The sequence below is a fragment of the Neopsephotus bourkii genome, unplaced genomic scaffold (assembly GCF_033783945.1).
Source record: "Neopsephotus bourkii isolate Nb327-2 ecotype Australia unplaced genomic scaffold, CSIRO-AGI_Nbou_v1 NB_718, whole genome shotgun sequence".
In the NCBI taxonomy this organism is placed as follows: domain Eukaryota; kingdom Metazoa; phylum Chordata; class Aves; order Psittaciformes; family Psittacidae; genus Neopsephotus; species Neopsephotus bourkii.
Genome location: NW_026901217.1, coordinates 2,955,316 through 2,975,917, shown reverse-complemented (window position 1 = coordinate 2,975,917; position 20,602 = coordinate 2,955,316).

The window sequence follows — 20,602 nt, the reverse complement described above, 5'->3', positions numbered from 1 at the left end:
TGGAGTAGGCAACATCTCTGAACAGCTGCTCTCCACCTGACAGTTTTCCTTACTTCTTGTGCATGTCAGTATGTATGCATGTTCCATTTCAATATTTTTTCAGTATCTTTGTGTAATTTTTTAATCTTGTATAACCATCCACCACCTCATCTTAGTTAACCTCAGTGGTTAGGATATTCAGATAGAATCTGCCTCAACACCTCTGTTCTGTAATAGGAAACATCAGTAACAGAAAGTCCTACTGCCTCATGCTGGACTCATGCCTCTATACCAGGAGACCATTTCTTTCTGATCACAAGGCATGCCTTCATGATTACCCTTCCTTGTAGCCACTTGACACGTGCCATCAGCTGCCAGCACCAAGCCAGGCATTATTCCACACTCCAGCACAAGTTTAGCTTCTGACCACAGGCAGATGAAGCCATCTGGCTTGGTTCCTTATTGCTTGTAATGATGACGATGGACCTCAAGCAGTAGCTCCTGGCTATGCCAAATTCTGACTTTTTTTTTTTCTTTTTTTCTTTTTTCTTTTTTTTTTAATTTGTTCCTCTCCATTCTGTAATAGGCAATTAAGAGCTGAAATTGCACCAAGTACATGACAAAATGCCTAAAGAGAGCTATGCTTCTTAGGAAGGAAACTTACAGCCTCAGTACCAAGCAGCAGCAGCAGCCTGCACCCATCCTGTATTCCACAATCTGTAATTTCAGCTACATATCTATTTATTCCAATGCTGCAGTATTCCATTTCTGAATGAGTTCCCACATCATGGTGACACATGCCTAGCATTATTGCATTTTAGACAGCCATCTGTACTGATATATTCAGCCAATAATTTGCCACCAGGAAATTGGTTCCTGGGAATATATTTCTTATGCGGAGTGCATGCATGCCTGTCTCCAATTTCTAAAATCCATATATCCTTGATGTATCTTGTAGGAAGCGGAAATCCTATTTCATCCTGAACTGGCTGTAAAACATAATGCTTGGTATTAATTAACAGGCAAAAAAAATTATGCCATAGTTCATCAGCAAAACCTTAGCATTAGTGTAACAATCCCTGAAAGAGTAAGAAGTAGCATGGAGATGTCAGGTATCTAAATATGGCAAATGGCAGGGAAGAATGAAATAGGTCTAAAAGGACACAGATCCTTTAACTGATGAAAGATATGGGCTAAAAATATACTCCAGTGCAGATAAATATAGAATAATGATTACAAGAAAAATAATACAAATGTGGGCTGTAGCATTTAGTGGAGCAATCTTACAGTACCCTGGAAAAGAAAACAGACAGGTAGTTATTAGAATAACCCTTCAGTATATTATCAAACCGGCTTATGATACGCATATGTAGTAAGAAATGGCCACCTAACTTCAGATCATTAAGTCCATTTCCTGTGACACTAGAACATAGCTCACCAGATGGGAGACACATGAAATATTAAAAAGATACTAAACATGTAGTTTAACTTCGGGCAGAAAGCCAAGGGTAGAGGAGCATGGGCAGGCAGCTCACGAGTGGGGCTGAGGAGATAAGAGTTCCTCAGCTGAAAAGCGTGGTTCAAATTATATGCAATGCAATTTTTATATCTGCTAAAGTAGGCTTCCCCCCCCCCCCTTTTTTTTTTTCCTAAGGAGGGGTGGAAGGGGGAGAAAGCATTAAAAATGGAAAGCTTGAAAGGATATTTCCACATACTAAACGAGAAAGAGAAATTCTATTACTTAAAGCTAGGAGAGATGGACTTTTTTTTTAATTATCAGAGATTTTCTTGTCCTTGCACAGACACCAGTCTGCTAATCAGGGGCTTTCACAGCAGTTAATCCTACTTTAAGTGGGATTAGCTTTAATATTTAAATAAATAATCTCTATGGCTTTGCAGGTTTTGGGCGACAGGAGTCTGGGGAGGGGAAAACTGTTAATAATGGGGCAAAAATGAAGCCTCCACCAGATCTGGAAGGTAAGCAGCAAAACTGGGAGAACATTTTAAAGGTCTTCCACAGCCCTGGAGGAACTTTCAGAGAACTGATCAGTCAGTTGCAATAAATGTGAGTTCAGTTTGTTCTTGGAGGAAAGAAGACATTAATAAGTAGCTTCACTTTACTAAGTCTTTGCAGAAAGAATATATGTTCATAGCAAAAAAAGCAGTTTACAAAGTTTTTGTGAAACCATACATAAATATTGTTTTGACTCATACAGAATCATCTTTGGTGTGGATTTTTTTTTCTCCAAGTTTACACAGTACCACAAAAACGTTACATTTCGTAATAGATGTCAGCCATTTTTTTGTATTTCAACAAATTATTTACTGACAATTTAAATATTTTTATGAAAAAATCACTTTATTTGTTTCCTGCCTGTACAGAATAATTTTTCACTTCTGTATGTTTTGAACTTCTACAGACCATCATGACAATCTTATCACATAGTCAGAAGTAGAAGTATTTTTGCATTGTTGCCTTTTATGGTATAACAATATTTTATGTAATATACTTTTCCAAATTCATGAGAAGGATTTTTAAACCAGTTCAGAATTAGAAAAGATAACCTATTTCCTTCATTAGCTGCAGTTTACATATAACAATAGGCTTTGAGAAGTAGATGACTTATGGTAGCAAAAGGGATGGCAAGATTTTGCAATAAGAATCACATCTGAGAGATATTTTTTAGTACAACCCTGTTAAATAGAAATAAACATAAGCTATTGCAAAAAGAAGTTAGGTCAAGAGAATTGGCCAAGGCGTATACTTACTCATCCATCATTAACTGAAGATCATGGTTTAAACTGGCACCAGCACAAGAATTGGTGCAGCCTTAACACTGCCTCCAGGGAGAGAGCCATTGCAGATTAAACCCCTCAAACCCACTCATCACTGAATGGCCTCACCTATCAGTGGGCACAGGGGACAGGCACTTGCAGGAAGTGGTGTGGGTGAGGGCAAAGAAAGTCCTGCTTCTTCCACGAGCTTCATTACTTTTTTGCCTGGTTTGCAGAGCTATGGCATAGTACACATTCTTAGGACAAAGGGTAAGGTTTTAAACTTTTTACCCTCTGCTTCAAACAAAACCGGTAAAATAAAGAGTGCTCCGAGCTTCTTGGCTCTCCAGGGCTGCAGATCCTGGAAGAACCATCCCAGAAGGAAAAATTCTCATTTTTACTGAAGTCCCCCTTGCAGGGACTCTGGATAAGGAACAATAGAGCTGATGTCAGCTGCACTTAGATTGGCCTTTTGGCATTACCAGTAAGAAGAAAAAAAGGGAGAAAAAAAACAACCCAAAAAACAGATGCCCATAAGCTGACTTCTAGGTTGAAATTTGTTGCATATGTTCAAAAAATACAAGCGACATTTGCTCCCATGTATTGTAGGCAGCAGTAACAGAAATTTGACATGTCAAATAGAGTACATGCCACTTAATCTATCCAGCTTGAGATCTGGAACACAGTGTGTTACAAAGACCTGGGAAAAAGAAAAAGAAAAAAAAAAAAACACCAGAAAACATTAAATATATGTGAAATGTTATGGGAAAAAAAAAAGTGTAAATTCTGTTTTTCAGCCCCCAGCTTCGCGGTTCTTCCTTTCTGATGCAAATAGCTTCCAACAGAAAGATTTGGGAGTGCAAATTTGTATGAAATGTTGGCAATTCAAAAAATAAAATGTTGAGAGGAATGACATAGTTAGTTTCCTTCAAAATTTCTAAAGTTCTTTTTTTTTTTTTATGAAGCACCAGTACAGATTCCATAACAGGTCAGAATTAAACTTCCCTGATATGTTAAGTATTAGCTGTCTCCTCCGTTGTTCAACAGGACAATGTGTGGCAAAAGTCAAAAAAACCCTCTGTATTAAAAAAAAAGATGCTGAAACAGTAATTCAAAGAGTTAACAACCACTGCAAATACATTTACTGCACTTCATTATAAAGTGAAAGTAAATGAAGCATTTAAAAAGAAATAACAGATGCCATCATCCTGGATGGATAATTAACAGCAGACTCTTTAACACTTACATTTAAATGGGACAGAAACATTTCAAAAAGATTATTTTTTTCTGTTGCAAAACATTCAGATGTAAAGAAAAAAAAGACCATTCTCCTCCAACAACCTCCATAGGGAAATTAACTTCTGAACAAAACTGAGAGAATACTTCAGCAGTCCAAGTTTCCACAGTTCCTGACAGGAGTGTGGGCAGCATGTTGAGTTCCTGGATGTAGAAGAACAATGGAGGTGATACCTAACCCATTACCATTCCTCTTGGGCAAAGAGTTTAACCTCCTCAGCCTTGGAACCCCCTGGAGCCCTGTTTCCTTGTCTTTGGTGGGCTTTCCAAGTCAGATCTAGCTTGTCTGCACCAAAATGTGTGCTGTTACAGAGCCAAGAATGTGGTGTCCTCTTCTGCACCATCAGCTCAGATATCGCCGCATGGGGACACCATCCTTTAGCAGGTGCTTGGTAATGAAAATAATAATACTTTTTTCCATATGCATTCTTCTTCCACTGTCACTTGAGCAGCTCTGTTTTTTTTCCACCTCCCTGATTTTCCAGAGATGCACAAAGCCAAGGTTTGCTCAAACCTATTCATCACAAAACTATACCTAGTTTGCCGTCACTTGGCACCTTTTTTGGCTGTGACAGTAGAAAAACTGGCTTACACTGACGGAGAGGTTGGAACCCTCCTCTGTCTTCTAGAGGTGATCTCTCAAGGTAAGGATTAACAGATTGTTTAGACAGCCTGCAGGAACAAAGCTACTTCTGCCATTCTCTGTGCCATTTCAAGGCATCAGCTAACACCTTTCACTTTAAGGAATACAAAGGCCTTTGAAAAGATGATGAAACCATCAGCTGCGAGGTGGTAAAAATCACTCTGAATGTGGAGTTTCAAGTAGAATACATGGCTGTCCAGAGGCTTGGTATACACCTGCTAAAAGTGGACTGTCATCCAGGCAGGACATCTTACTCTCATCCTCGGCCCCTTCAGCTCATTGGCACAGTTCAACCATCAGCTGCCCCAATATATCATTTCAGCCTCTGAGTGTGCATTGCTTATAAAACACAGCCTTTCAGCTAAACACAGGTTTCTCACTTTCCTTTTCTGTTTGCCAGGCTGTATGTGTACGGATTATCTTCCGAATTGAGACACACAGATGCTCTCCTTATTAATGCGAGAAAATAATAGTGCCAAGGGGCATTATAGATCTGTTCATTCAGCTGGGGGGAAAAATTGCGCAATATGATGAAGTCAGACAAATACCAGGAAATTAAGGACAACCCTCCCCCTCAACTATTTACTTGTCAAACTGATTTTAAGTTTCAATATGCACTCTGCATATTTCCTCTTCATATTAGCAGGTGCCAATTAATAATTGAGCCTTTTGACAATCCTAGCACTAGAAACTTAGCATACAGCAACAGCAAAGCATGTAACATGTTCCTAGCTTGGTAAAAAAACCCCAAACTGAGACTTCAAACGATAGAACAAAACAGGTTCTATCTCATAATCAGGATCAACTGCGTTTGCTTGTGCCTACATAGAAAGCAAACCTCCAGCTCAAAGCGTGCAGAGGGTAACTGATGAATATGAACATCCAAGAATGATTATGACAGGAAGTTTACATAATGGTAACAGTATCTGTCATACTTTGCGATTCTCCCACATGTGATATCTGATGTCTGACAGTGACTCATGGGCCGCGACTCTCATGTGGCTGCTCAGTTAGGTATGACTAAAAGACAAACCCAGATTCATGTAAATGGCATGCACGTGTGCCCTGATGCTGACAGATAAGTGGGCGTTTATTGGTGCTGGTGTCAGGCACCTGTATGCATCATCAATATTTAGAGGAAGGCACATGGGCACTAAATTGCATCTTTCGTATAACCGTGATTTTGAGAAGTCTGAGAAGAGAAGTGATACTTGGAGTCACAGTCCTCCACCTCCTGATAAGTCGATAAGTTAGCATTTCTGTCTCATTTTCATTTTCCCAAAGTTCTATGTGTATGAAATTGCTATAGGCAACTGCCCAATGCCTTTGCATCTGCTAGAGCTGTTAAGTAGCTGATGAGGTCTTTTTCACAAGATCTGGCTTTTCTTTAATTAATTATTTATAATTTTTTTTTAACAATTTCTGAAGATATAGAATCTGTTCCAGCAATATGGAGAGTGCAAATGCTCCTATTGGAGGCTTGCTGACATCCAAGAAGATGTCTTAGTCCTGCTCATAAAGTTATTTTTTCAGCATAAAGTTGTAAGCAAGTATGTATATATGTATATATAGAGAAGGGATATTAAGATACATAAATTTCCAATAGCTGAGATTTGTCTATGGCTCCCTTGAGAGACGTGTTTTTAAATACTTTACAGGACAGTCAAGCTCTTCATGATATTGGTATTGTATATAAATGTCTTCAGCAATACATAGAGAAGGTAATGGGCTATATTCAGTCCTTAGTGCATGGTAAAACTACCACTGAAACTGGAAACTGTTGACTACATACAATCATGATTATATACTTCCGTTAACTTGAAAAAACAGATAAAAAAACCCCAAACTTTATTTTTTCTTTAGTTAGTGGCTTGGTTCAATACTATTCACCCTACAAATTGTTAGTTTATAGATAATGTTTCACATATATTTTCTAACTCAGGTTTGAGCTCCCTGAAACGCAGCCTGATTTCACAGGTTCCTTCCTTGTAAACTTATTTGTGAAAGGAGGATCTCCCAAGTGCAATGGCTGTCTGCTGTGGATGAAAGTGAGGCAAAGGACTGTAAAACAAATAAAAAAGGGAGGGGTAAGATCAAAGTACCTCATTAAGAGCAGTACGTTACAGCCTTGTCCAACCTCCACCTGCAGAGATTGCACATACAAGTCTGTCCCCAGTTAGCTGATAGCCTGTTTCTGCAGTGCCAGGGAGGGGAGAAGGCAAGAGGGCTCGGGGGCAGGAGTGACACCAGTGCTAAAATGACCCCATGTGAGCTGTTTTCTGAGCCATCTTCACAGCAGTTCAGTACAGGGGGCCAGCACCCTTGCTTCATTTCTGAAGTTTTGAGGTTGCTCATGATGATCTCCAGCAGACAACTTGCACTTCCACCTGAGTGCTCCTGGAAAGATAAGGCACATATTTAATATTTTTCTTAACAGAGGCTCATATTTGTATTGGGCTGTGTAGGCACACGTGCTTACGCCTCTCCCGACAACCGCATGTCAAGGAAAAGACCTTGGAGGAGAGAATTCTGTATCTACATCATTTACCACTCAAGTGTGACTGAGCAAGGGTGGCTGAGGTCCCCCTTTGCCCTTACACTTTGTCCATTTCTTCCTAATTCCAGTCTGCTCCCCAGCAGAGATGCTAGCCACATCGCAAACTTTCCATGACAAGGGCTTCCTCACCTGGGTATGCCTTTCCTTCTTTTTGCTCTCAGAGCTAGGAGGACTTTGGACCCATCCTTCCAACCTCACAACTGTTTTTCCGCTCTGAACAGGAGCCAGAAACTTTTCTGTGCTGACAGTGGCAACTCCTCCGGGGTCAGTTTCACACCCACTCTGTGTGAGTGCTCCTCCAGGCTGGTTGGGCTCTTCCAGGCTGTCACATGCCTGGTAGAGCTTTTAGGAAGGAGGACACATCCCTAGTATTTGAACCCATTTTCCAGGACTGTAGCAAGACTGGTCTAAAGAGTTCCAGGTAGCAGAGGCAAGCTGGGATTCGTTCCGCTGTTGAGAAGAAGCAGAAGCCAATGCAATTGTAGCCGTTTGGTTAAGATGAAAAGAAAGTTCAGCAATAAGTAACCTTGCCTTGACCTGCTTTCAGGAAGCACTGTGTGGCAGCAGCAGCAGTGGCTCCAAAGTACCTCAGGACACTTCAGCTACTGCTTTGGGGATACAGAGCTGTTTGAGCAGGAATACTTGCAGCTTAAAAAGTGTTTTCAAAGCCAAGTAACCCTGTTGTACAACTCACACAGAACATGCCTGGTGCACTAATAATGGCTTTGCTGCCATACGACAGCCTGAACAGGTGCCACCACCATGGTCTCCTCTCAAAACTGCCAATGAGACAGCCCTAAGCACTAGGGCACTGTGGAGGGCTGGATGCTAATCTTTATAAGTTGCAGTGCTCTGGGCCTTTCTTGGTATTCTGGATTTGACTAGAGGATCAGGATAAAAGTTGTGTATAAATACTTACAAAATATCAAGATATTTAAGACAGGGCAATCTTGGCAATCAGATCAAGGGCTCAGATGATGTAAGCTCCTTGCAGTAGAGGTGGTTGATTAGGAAAGACCCTGTTTCAGTCTAGGGAAATGTGCCTACTGCAGCATTTGGCCTCATGGCACCTCATGTCATGAAGCTACAGCTGAAATCAAGTTAAAAACCCAAGCATGTCCCCAGGTGACCACAGTCCTGGCTACAAGCCAGCTCATGGGCTCAAGCTCATCACCTCCCACATTGCACATGGGCACAAGCATACCTCTAACCCACCCTGAGAGACAAAATTCACATGGGCTTGCCAAGAAGGCAATTTCACAGCCACCACCATTGCAGCTGTCTACTGCCACTACCATGTCCCAAAGGGGTATTTCCAGAGCCCCATCCCAGAGATGCTGAGGTGGGCTTACCTCAGACCTTGCGTTAAGTATAACTAGACTGCAAATGAGTTTAGAGGCCTAGGAACAGAAGGTGGATTTCCTTAGGACCTGGCTGCTGCTTCAGTGTAAGAGGGGCACTTGGGCTTCTCTGTATGTTTAAATATTAGGGTGATGCTCTTCTGAAGATGTAAGCTCAACATGTATTTAGACATCTAGCCTAGGGCCTGTAGTGACTATGGAAGCAAGTCATGAAGATAAATTCCTGCCAAACACATGGATGACTAAGCAGCCTTAGACACTTGAGCTGATAAGACTAATCGTTCTTGATGCTTCCTAGATGTGTTGATTGCACCTGCCCATGGCTCCTCACAGAGGCCCAGCAGGTATGTCCTTCAGAGATGCAGGCAGGAGCTGTCTTTTCACTTTACATGCTACCTAAAACATTGTTAACCAAATCACTAGTGCTACCTTGCAGCCTGTATTGCTATATAAATAACTACTAATAACAATAGTTCAAATATTTATCAAGCTATAAAAGTCTCCTTGCCACACCTGTGAGAATATGATCTGATTCCATTGGAGTGAGATCTCACTTCTAAGCAATCACACCCTCAGCATGTTTCTCTGCCACTGTAGCTGTTCACATGACCTGCCTGCCCAATGAAGACCATTATACCTCTGAAGCAGGGACTCAAGGAAATCCAGTCCATCCTTTTTTTTTTTTTCTTTCTTTTCTTTTGTTTAATTTAATTACTTACTAATTACCTACTAATAGCCTTACAAAAGGCTCTATTCATTCTTCTCCAGTTGGACAGATCAGTTTGTAATGCAGTTTATGAGAAGTAGGTGTTCCATCAAAAATGGGAAAAAAGCAGAGGGCAGCACAATTGTGGCTTCTGCAGAAAAGAATTTACAAAGAGTTTGAACTCCACTGTTAGGGAACAGGTGTATATTGAGGATGCTTGTGAACATCTCCCTCATTCTCTTTCTTTCTTTCCTCACCTGCCACCAGTCAATCTGACTCCACTCAGGAGGCACAGACCACTCTGGGGGCATCTTCACATCCTGGTGGTAGCTGCAGCACAAGGTGGCACTGGAGTATTTTTACACCCTTAATATGACTGCTGGTTTCCTTCCTATTAAACTAGGATTTTTCCCATAGGGAATACAAACAAATTAGTGTACCATATAAATAATTACCTTTATGTAAATGCATGTGATAAGATAAATGGAATCTGAAATGATTAACTAACCTTCCATTTAACAACATTTCTGACATTTGATTCAAGGAATGAAGTCCAACCAGCTTTCCCATGCCTTTTACTGTGGAATGGCAAGGATGTGTAGTGGTCATTAAAGTGAGTCAGCCATGCTTTGATCTTCCTCACATAGGCAGAAAATACAAAAAATTAGGGGGGAAAAAATTAAGGAAGCAAACCCGTCAGCCAATTTTTCATGTTAAACCAGAGTCAGCTACCACTAGGGGAGGAGCACCTTCTTCTCCATGGCTTGTCTTCATCAATCGAATTTGATCTGTGGTTGAAGTTAGACTTGGGCTGACTTGGGAAGCTGGTGATCCAGCAACATTTCCCCAGGGTTGCTCCCAAGCCTATTGAAGCTGCCTGTCAGTAGCTCCATGCAAACATGGCTGTTTTGGTTCAAGGCCTGGAGCTAGATCATTCAGTGTATATACCGGGCTTTCTGCACCACACCTTCCTGCTCAGTGTAGACATGTCCTAGGTCTATCATCATTTTCATCTGCCAAGCATTCATACAAAATAAATAACTTAGCTTTTTTGGCACTCATTCTTTACTGTAAATCATTTGTATCAAAGAGTATCATTTCAACAAAATCTTTGTGTTTAAATAATGAAAAATAAACACGAGAAGACTCAACAGCAACAATACTGATTTAAAATATAGAAAAACGTGACTGTTTTCTGGCACAGACAGATAATTAGGAGGATGTTTTAGAGTTTTCTCTGTAACAGGTAAAGATTTAGTGGTATTTTGTGTTAATCACCTCTAGGCTGCAGAGACTGTGCCACTGTGTAGTGCAAAACAAATGACCAGAAGGCTTTATGGTTTTGTGTTTTTATTTGAAGTGATTTCATATTACAAGCTCATACCAAAAGGTTCATTTGTTTCTGAGTTTCTGGCTCTGATGATTGTTATCCTGTCAATGTACGACTGTTTGTCCACACAGTTATTGGAGTGCCTGTGAATAGTCTGCAGGTGCCATGCAAGCTTCTGTCTTTTTTGGTCCCAGAAAATACTTCTGACAGCTACTAATCAGTCCATTTTAAGTGCCTACAATGCTGTATCTACTGTACATATTACTGTGATTCATGAAAAAAAAGTCTCTTATCAGGCTAGGAATATCTTTTGCATAAGAGCATACCTGCTGTAGGAGTGTTACACAACACCTCTTGAGATCAGTGGAGGAGTCTTACTAGTCACTTCCCTACACTGTGAATGAAGTCCTTAATTGCTCATGTAAGCTCCTATACCGTAGGTTTTTTTGAAGGACTATTCTTGTTGTGTTACCCAGATTTTCTTTATCCAGCCAGAGTTTCAGCCATTTTTTGATTCGGGATACCAGGTTTCCCCACCCAGACCTGCCTTGATGCCTGTTGCAAATACTTCATCTGTTGCAAAGTTCCCAAAGGGCAGCCTGTGACACCTCTGGGTAAGACTCACATGGTGACCTGAGCTTCAGCCATCCTCAATTAATTCGGGTGTTGTTTGAGGCTGTTGCAGCTACAAAGTCTCCTCCTCACATGCAAAGTGTTTGGGGACCCCAAGAGTCTGGACAGCTGGATGTGTCACAACCCAGCTACAACCCTTAGTAGCCCCCTTTTCTCTGAAAGGTAGTAAGAAACTAAGGCTCATCCTTCTGATTTCAAGAGTGGCAGGAAAGGCCAGACCAAAAGTCTGTGGGAGCTAAGAAGGGAGAAGGCCTGTGAATTACAGGTTAACTATTTCAGGTCCCGCTGCTTGATGCCCTGCTTGTTGTACCAGCTTTCCATAAACAAACTTTGGGAATCCTTGTTCTAATAGTATCTTTCCATCTTCTTAATATTTATGTTTTTTCACTCCATATGGCCACTTCATCTGCATTAAGCCTCCTCACTTATAACAAAAAAATCCTTCTGTCGTTTCTGTGTTTAGCCAGGTCTGTTGCTCAGATGGTACAACCACTGAATGGTTAAGCTGTGTAAAATGTTGTTTCTCTAGCTATAGGCAAGGGCAGAAATAAATATCTCTGGTACCATATCTATTTAACTGAAAATCTAACTAGACCTCCAAATCTGTGTGCTTTTTCGCATATGTTACAAACAGATCCTCTATGAATTGATTCGTAATATCCATCCCTACCACCACCTCCTCCTCCCCAGAAGCCTGATTGTTCTCAACTGTATCCCGATTGTGTCCAAGGAAAATTATCTGGACTGAGGCTGACAAAGAAATCGAATTTTAATACCGTAACACTTGGGCTTTGCTGGACCAAAGATCCTGTGTTTTCAATACTAGCTTACAAGGAACGTAAGAAAAAATAGATAAAAAGGAGCAGAGTGAACCTATGATGGTATTTTCCCATGCAATCTCCTCTGCTCCACATATCTCTGCCCACTCCAAGCCATATATAATGTTCTTTCACATGGTAAGTCTTTTCTTCCATGAATTTGTCAAATCACTTCCTGTGATTTGCACATTGAAACCTTTAGCATCAGCAGCATTCTATGACAAGCATATTTCAGCTGCATTTTGCATGAAAAAGTACTTCCCCTTGTTTTTCCTCTTGTTTCTTTTGAACTTGCTGGATTACAACCTCATCTGGCCTACCCTAATTCTTATATGCAAAACAATGATAAGCTGTTCCTGATTCACTTTCACTATTGCCATTATTAATTTCACAGATCTCTACCACCTTACTCTACTGAGTTATTTATTACAGGACCTATCCCATGCTTTGTTTTTATCACTGTTGTTCTCTGTTTCTCTTTTAGTCCTGCTTTATCTTTTTTAAGAGAAAGATCAGAACTGCATATGGCAGCAAAATCATCAATTAATCTCCTCCTTTCCTCTTCTGTCCTCTCCTCTCCTCTTGTCCCATGGATTAGCTATGATCAGACTCGTCATTTTGTTGTGGCACTCAAAGACTTTAGCTAGGTAGGAGGAAAGGCTTTTTTCTTTGAGGTGATCGTGACAGATCATCTCTACTGTATAATTTTCCTCTTGGTCTTTCAAAATAGCATCTTGCATTTTTGTTCCATTCAGACTTCTTTTGCTTAAAGTCATGCTTACTCTAGAACCCTATGTCTACAGTGACCTATGGGACCTTTATTAGAAAAGGAAGCCGATTTAACTGGGGACTGGGAAGCTATGGCAGTAGTTTGGCTGTTTCACGCTCAGAATTATTGTTTCAGTTTCTGGTGATGTATTATTTCTGAATTCCTCCTTGCATGTTTTCTCTTAACAATTTCATTTTCAACATTAACTCACACCTTTATTACCTCAAAGCTGTAAATATGTCTCCAGTAGGCCCCATGGCAAGGCACTGCTGTAAGGCACGATGCTTTTTTCACTTTATCACTAGGTGTGTCTTGAATGTTTGCCTCTCCTTTCTACCCTTGCCGCCACTCCTGTCAGGAAATCAGATTTTTCAATCAGAGTATCTGGGCAGCCAGTTCAAAGGCAGGATATTTCTTCAGTAGCACTATAAATAAGCCTGTCTCTCTCTGCTCCTCCAGTGCAGCAGCCTCCTGGTACCATAAAAGTCTCTGTCACTGGAACCTTTGCTCTGTGACTGCACATTTTGGGGCAATAGGGCATGTAACACACTTTTGAGTCTTCATATGCCAAGATGCAGAAAATCAATTTTAATGTCCCTACAATAAAGAACTAGTGAAGCGAAAGGCTATCAATATTGCGACACCCTCCTGCACTGGAGGTATAAAGAGAAATGCTACAAAAATATAGAGGTTCAGTGCTTTTTTCAGCCAGTTACTGTTGTGAAGGTAATGTGCTGTATAACACAGCACAGGGGAATGGGAGTGGAAAAGGGAGTGTCTTCTTCATCATTTTCTCAAGAAATTTTTGTCTCTGTAAAACAAATAAATGAAAGACTATGCTTTCTTTGCCTGCCTATTAGTAAATCTTATTCTGGTTGCCTCAGCACCGGACCAGAAATTGAGAAAATCAGAAAGCAGCATCTAGAAACCTACACTACAATGCCTGAAGTGAAAATGTGGAGAAAAATTTTCCAAGACAGAATTAATGAAATAGTAAAGTAACGGTACTATAGAGAGCTCCCTGTAGTTTCAATTAAAATCCTTAGCTCGTATCACTCGGTAACAATTGGCTTTATCATATCTTGCTGCATCTGAGGCACAAAACCATCCATATCTTGATTTTTTAAGCCCTCATACTAGCTTCAAAATTCATAATGATTGAACTCCACAGATGAGGAAATAGAAAAGTGAAAAGAGACAAGAGAACAAGTCAAAACAATCCATTCAAACCAAACTGTTTTTTAAAAGCTGAGCATTAAATGTCTTCAGAATGTTTCATTTCAGGGTTTTGACAGAGGCAAATTTTAAAATCTTGGAATACATGGTAGAAAAGAAGTCAACAGCTTTTGTCAGCAACTAACACATAAATGGGAATTATTTCAATCATATGAGAATCTTAACCTTTGCAACTGTGCCTTTCTAGGGATATTTCAAGTTGTGCATGAACTGACACTCTTTTGTATGCTCATACAAGGCATGTTCTTGTTCTTCCAGTTTTCTTCACTGTGTCTGCTGCCACTAACCTCTTCCTTTCCGGCTGCATCCTGAAACAATTTCTCAGTGCACTCCAAGCATTGCACATGGCTATCTATTGCTTTTATTTAGCAAAAGGGAAGAATTGTGCTGTGCGCAACTTCTCTGTGAATGTACAAATACTGACACACAAATATCAGCACCGCATCTGGCACAGTGAAAGTCTTTTCAGGCTGGCTGTTCAGTTAAATGGATATTCAACAGGTGGATTTAGCTGGTGTTTTATTTTCCTCTAAAAATCCTCTTAATAACAGCATGACTTAAGCAAATTCAGAAAGAAATAATGCTGAGTGCAAAGACCCAAATAGAATAAAGCTATGAGAAACACGTTCATACAGAATATTTAGATGTGTACTGGATTGCAAACTAGGTGATTCCCTAGAAACAGCTACAGTAAAGAAGTTTTTTGTGAATAGCTCTATTACGAACCAGCTGTTTGCAGATTTATGCAGGTACCACTGTGCAACCCATTAAAAAGAAGAAAGAAAGAATAACATAGCTTGAAAAGAGTGGAAAAGAGCAAATTTGAGGGAATACATGAGAAAAAAAAAATAGTCAAGCACATAAAAATATTGTAAATACGCCAGACAGGGACCTACAGGCACTTAAAATACAGCATCCTCAAGGGTAACAAACATGCAGACATGCTATCAGAAAAAGAAGTTACGCATTTTGAGTGCTGCATATTGTCAAAATATATAAAGTTGAAAATAGATATTCAATATACAGTGAAAAAAAATCTGAATTATTAAATCCATGCTGTTTTTTCTGGGCAATGTTTGCTCATGACAGCTATTTCAGTGACACTTTTTTCTAAAAACACTGAAATAGTCACAGCTTTTACTGCATTTTTTTATGCTGAAAGAAACACAGCTTAGTGTTTTGCTGTGGCATGTGAAATAATTTTAATATGTACGACTGAAAGATATGGTCAGTGTTCTACTACTACAAATGGTTATATTTTGATAGAAATTCACTGGTGATGGGATGATTGGTGGGCTGTGAATGCATGTGTAAATAACAAATTCATAGTGCACAGAGCTGTCAATTTCTGGAAATAAATAAATCACATTCTGGTTTATTTTACTAAATGAAAGTGTGTACATTGCTAATCTATAAAGTAATATTTTATTTCCATGTGAGATAGAGAAGATTTTCACAATAATGTGTGTGTGGGGGGGTATCTATATATTGTAATAGAAATGTATGCATTTAAGTGAAACACATGGAATACACGCTCTGAGAAATTCAGGATGGTTTCGCAAAGATATTTTTCCCAACAGTAGGAAAATTACATATTCTGAAGATGTTGGTTTAAAAAAAAAACCCAAAACATAAGGGGAAAAAAAATATTCTAGGAAAATCAGGCAATTCTGGGAGTGAGATAGAATAGCTATCTACTCTGCTTCCAGGGCAAGAAACACAGAGCCTTGTCAAGTGTACCATCAAGTGCCCCTCATGGCCAGGCATCAGGGGGGTGCCAGGACCCCCCAGCCCTGCAGGAGGATGGGGATGCCCATGGGGCCCCCGCATCACCTGCCATCAGCAGCATAGCCATCCCTTGGTGGCACCCAGGGGCCAAGAGGCCAGCCCAGCATGCATCCATCTTCTGGAGCTCAGCCTAGGGTTCAGCAATGATTTGACCTCTCTGCTTTCCAGAACACCTCCATTTGGACAAATATGCATTATTTCCTATGGAAAGCTATTTTCTTGTAAAATTCCCAGCTGGCTGTAATCAGAAGTTATGGCTATTTAATTCCAGAGGTTGTTTTCTACAACAAAACAGTACAGGTTGCAAAGCTTGTGACAAATATGGCTTTAAGGTCAATGGCATGCCAGGCAACTGCTTCTTATCTGTGCGTGCCAAGGTGAGCAGGATCAGGTGTTCATTCTTCTGCCATGCTTTGAAAGCAACTATGTAAGCTATTACTGCAAAACACACCCCATCACAGAATAATATAGTAACAATAAAAAAGCATCGCTGCCTTTCACACAGTTTACTCTACCATTATTAGATTTTGGTCACTGATGGAACCAAACTAGTTTCTGATATAAATCCACAGACCTCTACGGTTGTTTGGTTAGGGTTTTTTTCACATTAGGAAACAATTAATTTAATGGTGTTTATGGTCTGTTAAAAATAACTATGCCTATTTTTCTTTTTTCTACAGTCTTAATTTTATGCAGAGGATATCACATGAAAATACATCATTATAAATCTAGATGAACCTGCAGACACATTTATTCATGATGCGTTGTAAGAGCTTGAAGCACAAATGCAATTCAGCTCGCTAGCTTTCCTTTCAATAGTCCTGAGGCATAGAGCAACAGCTTATTATACTGATGTACTATACAGATTGCTTTTTGCCAGTTCTCAAAAATCAAGTGAGCCTATATAACTAAAATTTAGATTATAACTTTTTTGATCACATCTCTTTATCTTTCTACTCAGAACACACTTGCTCTACGTGCTCCGTACGTATCATCACTGTGAATAGTTATTACCCAGTTTGTGCATTAATTCAGGTGACAGGCATAAGCTGTACCTAGCATGCTTTCAGGTGTTCAGTTCAGGTAGAAAGTCATCCTGTAGAAATGCTGACCAGCACTACTCTCTCGGGGCATGCATGTATGACGATGGGTATAGGTAGGATTAAGGTTAGCTATTTTTTGACTTAGTGACATCTGGTAGAACATTTCTTGCAATTCCAAATATGCCTGCACAGTTAGTTAACATGTTACAAAAACTGGGTTAATTATGAGACTTTTGTTAACCTCCAACTTGGCATCTGTCAGATGCTTCCAGAAGCCTAACTGAAGTCAGAATAAGCTACTTGCGTTTCACAAAAAATAAAGCGCTGTGTCCTTTCTTTTCTGTCTTCTCCCCTCTGGTAGATCAAATATAATACACCACCAGTGTACTAATTCTAATATTCATAATGTTGGCCTAAAGGAGCAAGAGGATTGGAAGAAAATAGAATGAAGAAATTTAGAGTGCAGAAGACACTTGAGTTCAGCATCTGCAGGTGAATGAGAAAGGGAATAGATGGAAATTGGTTTCAATCCCAGTTCTCCTTCCTCCCCACTGGCTTTCTTTTCAGTTTAAGAAGCAAGAAAGAGGTCATGGTTCTTTATTCAAAGCTTTTCAAGTTATCAACCGGCTGTTTATCCATCAGGAACCTCAATGCTCTGGCAGAGATCAGTGAAAACAGCCACCATCCTCCTATTTCCTTCACAACCTGCATTTGAGAGCATTCCTGATCAGAGAGAAAAAACCCTTTCTAAGCATTCTGAGTCACAAGCCTCTATTCAAACAGCTCCCTTCAAAGATGTAGCATCTTTTTATATAGCAAGAGACTTTTTACATTTGGAAGAAACTACTTTGACTCCAGAAAGTGGGGCCAAATACACATCCCACATTGCTTCCTGAGGAGGAACGGTTCAGCCCCACAGCCACCACTGAGCCTGCAGGATCTGTACTTCCAAGGGACAGGACGTCAGTCCAGTGCAGGACATTTCCCTCCCTCCTTCCCATCCAGCTCAGATACCTGTGCATCCATTTGTGTGGCTTATAATATTACAAAAATGAAAAATGTCCCTATAAAAGCTGTTTTATAGAAAAAGCCTCCCTCCCTCCCTGGGTCTCCCTCCAGCTCACTGCCTCATCCCCTTTCCAGCCACTCCTCTCTGCCCAGACACATCCCTTCCCATCCCCTCCCACACCCCAAACCAAGGGCTCAAAGCAGGTGAGGGCTGCCTGGGCACCAGCTAGAAGAGCACTTCAGCACTCACTATGGGTCCTGGGCTGGCCCTGGTGTCCCAAGAGTCTCCACAGGAGCTCTGGGGCTCCTTGCATGAGTGAACAGTTATAAATATTCTCAGATGTGGTGGCTTCCGTACACTGACAACAGTTTTCTTTATCCTGAGGAAAATATAATTATTATTCAGGTAAGCCTTCCTTAAAACTTTTATTCCTCTGTTTGCCACCTTACAACAGCAAATGGAATTAAACTCTCACACAACTGCTGATGTGGGAGAGGAAGAGCAAACACTGACTGGTATGTACATACTTATTAAGGATCTGCCTCTTATTTTACGAAAAAGTGTACTGTTACTCAGCCTTGGAAAGTTTTGGCAATTTCATGAAAGTTTTGAGCACCACTCCTTCTTCCATAGGGAAGATGTGAGGAGAGCAGAGTACTTCTTCACAGCCATATACCCCACAGTTAAGGTTTTGTTCATCCTGCCTGGCTCAAACACACAGGGGAAAAGCCTAAAAACTTATTACCAGAAGACAGGCTCTCCTACACATTTCCCATGTGGTACATGAGGTGCAGGTGAACTAGCCCAGCACCAGAGCATGGCTGGAAAGAAGCACACAAGAAGTACTAAGAATCCCAAGAAGACACCATCCTGCAGATGTGGGACAGTAAAAAGCCACTCACGAAGGACACAGGCCAACCACTGCAAAGGCATAGGTTGTCCTCAGACATCCTTGTAGCGTGGTGTAGGAGAGCCTTTCCCAACCACCATGCTAGGTAGCTTCTCTTCCCACAGGCCCTTGCTCCAGAGGGCTGTCCATAGGTGCTGGGTTTTACTTCAGGAGTTTAAACATTTCCTGAAGCATTGACAAAACCTGTCAGCACTGAATATGTCAAACTGTCTCAAGCACTGTGTAGGTTCCTCCTGACAGCTTGCCAATGTGTCTTAACCAGTGTCATTTCATTCCTGGTCTTTTTTGCCATGTCCAAACTCAAGTCATACTGACAAATGAAAGTTAACTCCAAAACTCACTCTAACTTTTGTCCTATTGCAGCTTCGAGCCAAAGGCAAAGAGTTAGTGCTTTAATCCACTTCACCATCTATCCCTCTGGGAGGTCATAACTCAGCCATGAATGTTTGTTTTGAGCTGAAACCTGCAGTGCCGGTTCTCCGCCAAAGAGCCACGGCAAGGCGGCAGGCAGCTACTCTCCCCACAGGCACTCAGTGGGGAATCAGTGAGGGACCTGGGGGCAGAGGAAGGGCAGAGCCCCTCTGCAGGGTGGGATGTATGGAAAGGTGAAGTGTGGAAAGGGAGGGAGGGAAAAATTACAAGACATATATACGATAACACCTTCGCATTTGGCTTACACCTACTTACTCTGTTATGGCTTGGCTGTATTGGCTTTTCATTTTGTGAGCTACAGACTGGGGCTTTTTCTTGATCCTGATTAGGCAGTGCTGCTGTCAGTGTAATGCTCTGAATCATCATAATCATTATAATAAGGTCAGTGTGACAGGGTCTTGTTTCTAAAACCGACCATTTTTGCACTTGTGAGTAAACATTTTGACATCTTTGAGAGTTTTATGCAGCTTTTTAAAATGAAGAATAAAATTCAAGCAAACAATGCACTTTATCTGAGGTACTACCATTGCGCTGCCTGCATGTCTCAGGCATTGCGGGGGAGGGGGTGGGTGGGTTTATAATGCACTTGTGAAGAGTGAAAATGCTACCTCCATTTTACAGAAGAGGAACTGAGGTACAGAGGAGGTAAATGACTTCCCCAAGGTGAGGTAAGATTTCTCAAGCTAAGCAAAGAATGGAAATGCTTCACAGAATCTAGATCACTGAAGTCCTGTGGTGGATTTCCAAGCATGGGGGCACTAAGATGTGAACTATGACCTTTACTGGCTAAAAAATAAAATTAGATATCCTCTTCTCAGAACACAAAGTACTTTATATATGCTGTGTTTCCAGACAGTTTTCTTCCGTTTTGATTTCTAGAGTTACATCTTTAATTTCTTTAATGCAAAGCTTGGTGGATTTATATCAATAATGGACCTAATGAAAGATTTTTCCATTTCTAAAACCCTTTTTCTGTTCTGACATGCACGTTCAAAACACATCTTATTGAACAGCTCTCTTATTTTGCTTAGGTAGCTACTCCTTTCTTTATAAACCTTTCCTAACAATTAGTTAATCTGAATTTTGAAACTCCAGAAGGAAAATAAACTTTATAACCTACTGTCATCTATATAAAGGTATACATACAGCTATGCCTGATCAAAGTTACATCACCAAAGATCATTGTGGACGTAAGCGTGTTAAATAATACTTTATTTAACTTGCTTACATTTAACATCCTTAACATTTATTTAACAGAGGCAAAGTCACCCAAGCCATAAATTTCCTGACCAAGTTTCATTACAAACGTACATGGAA